We start from the raw sequence: 6,000 nt of genomic DNA on the forward strand, positions 1-6,000 counted from the left end.
GTTGGCCTATTTGTATTTACAAGTTCTTTCCTTTAGTGGGTGTAAGTATTGTAATGGGTATGATACTATGGGCAATACATTAATTGAAAGGCATCTGAATAGGGATAAATGTGTATTAAATAAAAGCAATGACCATTAGGGATTGATATACCTTCAGTTCCTAGGGAATGCATTAGGCACGTATGTAGTTCTTTAATAGAATACATGAACGTGTATTGGGTATTATAAAAATGTGGGATCCATTGCAAACATTAGGCACAAAGGTTTATAATCAGTGACATAATATCAATAGAGGACTTCTTTAAAAGACACTGATATACATCAGTCCCTAATATTACATTAGGCACTGTTTTCAGTTCCTAAAGAAGGCAAAAGAGACTGATAACACTCAGTGTCTTTTAAGCCTTTTTTTAGTAGTGTTCCAATGGAAAAATGATTCAACAACCTCATCTGGTTGCACTCAATTAAAGAGTTAGCACCCTCATTTGGATTTCAAGCTAAATTATGAGTTACTATTTATAAAATAATAATATACTCATCAAGTCCCTTTGTTCTGGCTGATTGTGTTTAGCCCTTTGTTCCATCTTGTATGGCCTAGATATAACCTCCTCCCTGTGTTCTTCTTCGAAGTCTGGATGGTTTCTCTAATTTGCCCCCAGTCTGTTTCTGCCATGGTTAGCAAACAGGTTAATCCCCCCTTGCCTCTTCTGCCTTTTACTAGTGGAGGAAACAGATTGAGATCCATCCTTCTGGGTCTATAAGGCAGCACGGCTGACTGTTCCAAAGAAAATAAAAACAAATAAAAGCACGTACGTTGACTTTCGTGAGCGTGTGACAAGTTGAATTTTGAGTAAACAATTTGGTTAGTATTATAAGGGTTGATCATTTCAGGTGCAGGAGGTTTCGGTTATATCATATATGTGCGGCTTTTCCGTCTTACTCTCTCTCATCTTTTGAGTCAACCAAATCATTAACAATTAATTAATTAGCCCTTTGAATATTGAATGTGGATCTCTTTCAAATCATTAACAATTAATCAAGCAATGCGTAGCAACTACTACCAGAGGAGCCGAAGAAGACAACCAGATCACCGGAGACTCCCAAGTCGAACGAATAATCCAAGGAGACGCCAAGATTTTGATCCTTGGGGCGAATGGAAGGTATGCATGTTCTTTTTCCTGCCGTGGATAATACCACTTGGAATCTTGATCATCTTGGGGCCACCGGACAGGTTTAACCCCGAGTTCCGAGTCCACTCAGCTGCCCTACAGTACCCACACATTAATGCGACTGGCTCCTCCTCCGAATTAACCGCAACTTGGGATCTGACGCTACTTGCCAAAAATCCCAACCACAAGTGGGACATCGACTGCGACAGCCTCCAGGCCTTGCTCTTCTACAGACCCAGCGGCTACCAACATATTAGGGAGCGGCCGCAGCGGCACAAGGAGAAGGAGAAGGAACTCGTGGTGCTCGCAGCGACGTCCTTGGTCCCCTTCGCTTTATCCATGGAGGAACCAAAGGGGTATCAGTTTCAAACTCCCCATGCTCAGCGCTTACGTGGCCAATGACGTGGTCAAAGAAATCTCGGATGGCAACACCACAACTTTGTCGCTCAGGTTCGGGCTTAAGCTTTCGGTTTGGTCTAGGTATAGGGCTCAGTTGATGAGCGACCAGAAAACTCCCTTGCCCAGATTTGCGAGCTACTTTTGCGACCGGATCCAAGTTCGCGTTTCCTCTGATAATAATCATATTAATGACACTGGGAATTTGAAAATAATAACGAAGGCTCATCAGTCAACGGCATGCGATATAAGCAGTGTAATGTTTGATTAGGATCAATTTGCAATAAGGTTTTCAGTTTTAGTATTTGTGTAATTTTCTAAGTTTAATGTTTCTATGATGGTCTCTCTTCTCATCAAGGTTATTGGATCCAATACAAAGAGGGTAATGCTATATAAAACATGAGCCTATCTGGATCTCTCTATACCCTAGCATTACCCTTTTTATATATAGTTTTGAAGTATATTACCACTTTCTTTTTACATGCAGAACAAAACAGAGTTTAATTTCACTCTTGTGATTCCACAGTTTGGAGGACCATATATCTCTTTTTCTTTTGAAAAATAGAAGCAATTTCACTCACCACTCACCACTCACCAAACGGTTTACATTTGCTTCTATCGATTTTATGATAGAAAAGCGATAGAATTTTATTAGGTCAATATGAATATATAATAGTACAAAGAACACATACCGTAAAGGGAGCCATTCCAATAATAATATGGCAGACATGGGTAAAACTTCCATAGTGACCTAAGCTAGCTGAAAAGCTAAAACGATTTAGAGACCATCACTTTCGAAAATAACTTTTATATAATCCCCTCAGCCGCCATAATTTCCTCGAATCTAATCCAATGACATTAAAGAAAAAACCAGCAGCTAATCGGTATGACTCTCATAGAGAGATGACTAAGAACACTTAGCAAACTCAACTAAGTTTCTGGAATCATAAGAGAAAAAACACATAAATTTAATTCATGGAGTTTTTGGACTTTATTGAACAAACTAAACCAAAATAATAAAAAACTAAAACAACCCAGCAAAAGGAAAAACCAACTGTCGGTAATCTTCCTTTAGTACATGATGTAGAGAGCACTACCTAGTTACTCCATGACATCAATGCACCAATGAGCAGTAGATCTACCATGACTATGGTCATAACACCTCAAAGAGCAACCTCCAAGATGAGGCACAACCAAAAACAACCCAAATATGAGACAATAAATCTACCAATTGAAAAGAGTAGATTGACATAAGTCTACCAAAAGCCAAAGAACACCGAAGATCCGACGGAATTCGAGGGGAAAACCCTTAAACTTTAACATTTCGGTTAGAGTGAATTTCAACTATTTTTCTACATGCTAAAAATACCACTTTGACATTGGATTGTACAATTCTATTTTAATGAGTATTCAATTGAAAACAAAAAAACCAAAAAAAGTGTTGTTAGACTAAGTTATTCCAAAAAAAAATTTATAAATTGGGCCTTGCGCCTACTTATATTAATCCATTTATGAAAAGATGTATATTTCCTTCTACTAGTAGTATTTGGAAACTCATGCCCAAAAAAGGAGGTTGTGTTTGAAAACCTTTTCAGAATGGGACTCGGATACAACACAACCTAACCCTATATAAATGGAAGGCCGTGCGTAGTACCTTTCACACACAAAATTTGAGTTTTCTTTTCATTCTAAATTTGTTCCTCTTTTGTCTGCTCTGCTTGTTCTGATCATGGCTTTCAGAAACATTGCTACTCTTGTTTTCTTTGTGATGATGGCGTTCAGTGGTGCTTATTCTAGTGTTGTTTATAGAGTTGGAGATTCTGATGGGTGGACTTTCGAGAGGCCTTGTTGATTACAACAAGTGGGCTTCAACGAAAGATTTTCACGTCGGCGACACTCTAATTTTTGCTTACAACAATCAATTCCACAACGTGATGCAAGTTTCTGATCAAGACTTTGAATCTTGCAATGCTACATCTGCCATCTCATCTTATACCTCTGGTTCTGACACAATTACCCTTAAAAGGCCCGGCCATTATTATTTTCTTTGTGGTGCTCCTGGCCATTGCCAAGCCGGACAAAAGGTTGATATCAAGGTCTCTCTGCCTGTTCCAGAAAATTTGATCCCAAGTCCAAGCCGTCGTCCCCTTATGGATCCTCATCACCTTCGGCCTCTAATCCTGTAGAGATGTCACCAAGCTCAACCGTAAGCAGTGCTCCAGCTATTGGCTTGGCTTTTGCCACTGTTGTGTTGTTTCTTTTGGGTTTCGAATTCTAGACATGTTTTGTATTCTTTTGGGTTTTAGTTAAATAAGGTTGGGTTTGGTATTCTAATTTGTGCCTGTGGTGCATGGATGTGCTATATATTATTAATGGTTCCGTAGATAATTCTATGTATGCCTATGACTAGAATTCTTCAGATGTTGTTGTTTTTCTTTTGTATGTTACAATTAATCTTGAATTTGAGTTCATATAATATTTTTCACAAAAAAATCACATAAATGTACATAGAAGGTTGAGGGCCACATTTTTATGTTTCTACCCTGAATTTACTTGATTGAGTGGCGTCTTCCCATAATCATGTCGATTCATGCATGACATGAGACTTGTCGATTGATTGGACCACAGTATTAATATGACAATTGCAGCCCATAAAAGGGAAAATAATTACAAACATTCTTTCTCAAGCCATAAAAGAACGATGAAGAACACGCCATATTATATATCAATACAATTTGTTTTGTACTAGTAGCTAGTAAGCTGTTGTTGAAATTTTTGAGAGGTGTTGGCGGATATAATATAAAATCTTAATAGATCAAACAAGTGTATTGCATGCAATGGATATGCATGGACTATCAGCAGCATAATCAGCACGAATTTCAATATCCAATCCGTTAGGGTATCGGAATTTAGGAGCAGTTACCATCTAGCTAAGACTGTACATTAAGCAACTTGTTCGAACAAGATTTTCAATTTTATTTACAAAAAGATTTCTGTCTCTACCTGTAATTGCATTGATGGGTTTGTTGCTGTAGGATCAAAGATTGGTAGTTCTTAAATTTTGAGTACAATGGAAGGAGGCTTGAACCATATGATCAAGACCCCATTCTTGTCATGTGAAGATGAAAGGGCCAACAAACATGGTTTAGTTGGAAGCAGTAACTCTGTTGCTGCTATGAAATGTGATTTCTTCTCCAAATTGCCTGACAAGGTTCGGTCTGGCCGATCCTGAGGCCCCTTTCCATCTTAACCTTCTAAAACCACTGGCTTGATAGAAGGTAACTCAAAACTATATCTCGGTTCTTGTTTTTATCCTCGGATTTAGATAATACCACTCTCTAAAAGGAAAAAACAAAATTCACCACGTGTATTCTGTTTTCAAATGGTCGTGGAAATCCACCGACATCTTTTCATAACAAAACCACGACGGTGAATAACCGCGTTGTTAAAACAAAAAAGCGTCATCAAAAATCAAAAGCAGCGCCTTTGTGCTGCAAAAAGACATAAAAAACGATGATGATGAGAATAGGCGACCAACCTCCAGCGACGTCATTAAAAACATATGACATATATCAGCAGAACATGGCCGTTAAATAAATATTTAACGACAAATATAAATATGCGTCTTTACAATCATAATGACGGCGTTATTGACACCTACTACGTCACAACATTTCCAACAACCGTCGAAAATAAATTTTCCCGATTTTTCTATGCAATTATGGCGTGGAAATAGATGTCGGTTATTACATTGACACATGTATTTACAGAGACGACTGAAATGAATAAACAGCGTCGGTTCCAAATAAATGAGAACCGAGAATTTATACGTCATATTTTGAAAATAAACGACGTGGAAAAAATGATGGGGTCATTAATTACGACACAGACTAATATATAAGGATGACGTTGTCGTCTATATACAACGTCGGTACCATGAAAAATATCGTCGTCTTTAATAATTTATACGTCTTTATTAATAAAACTGACGTTGTCTAATTCATATATCTTAACGTCGACAAATTTAATGAAATTCAAATACCGTCGTAAAATATATTTTCCACTTCGATTTTTCTAGAGGAACTCAGACGTGAAATAGATGTCAGGTCGTTACTTACGACGCATGTATTTACAGAGACGACGTTGAAATGAGTAAACAACGTCGGTTCCAAATAAATGAGAGCTGTATTACAGAATTTATACGTCATATTTTGAAAATAAACGACGTGGAAAATGATGGGGTCATTAATTATGACACTGTAATTTATATGGACGACGAATGTCGCCTATATACAACGTCGTTACAATGAAAAAGACCGCGTTTTAATAATTTATACGTCTTCATTAAGAAAATTAACGCGTTTAATTCATATATCTTAACGTCGAAAAATTTAATGGACTTCAAATACCGTCGTGAATTCATCCTTTTCCACTT

This window comes from Prunus mume, linkage group LG8 (genome assembly GCF_029339155.1).
Source record: "Prunus mume cultivar Tortuosa linkage group LG8, ASM2933915v1, whole genome shotgun sequence".
In the NCBI taxonomy this organism is placed as follows: Eukaryota; Viridiplantae; Streptophyta; class Magnoliopsida; order Rosales; family Rosaceae; genus Prunus; species Prunus mume.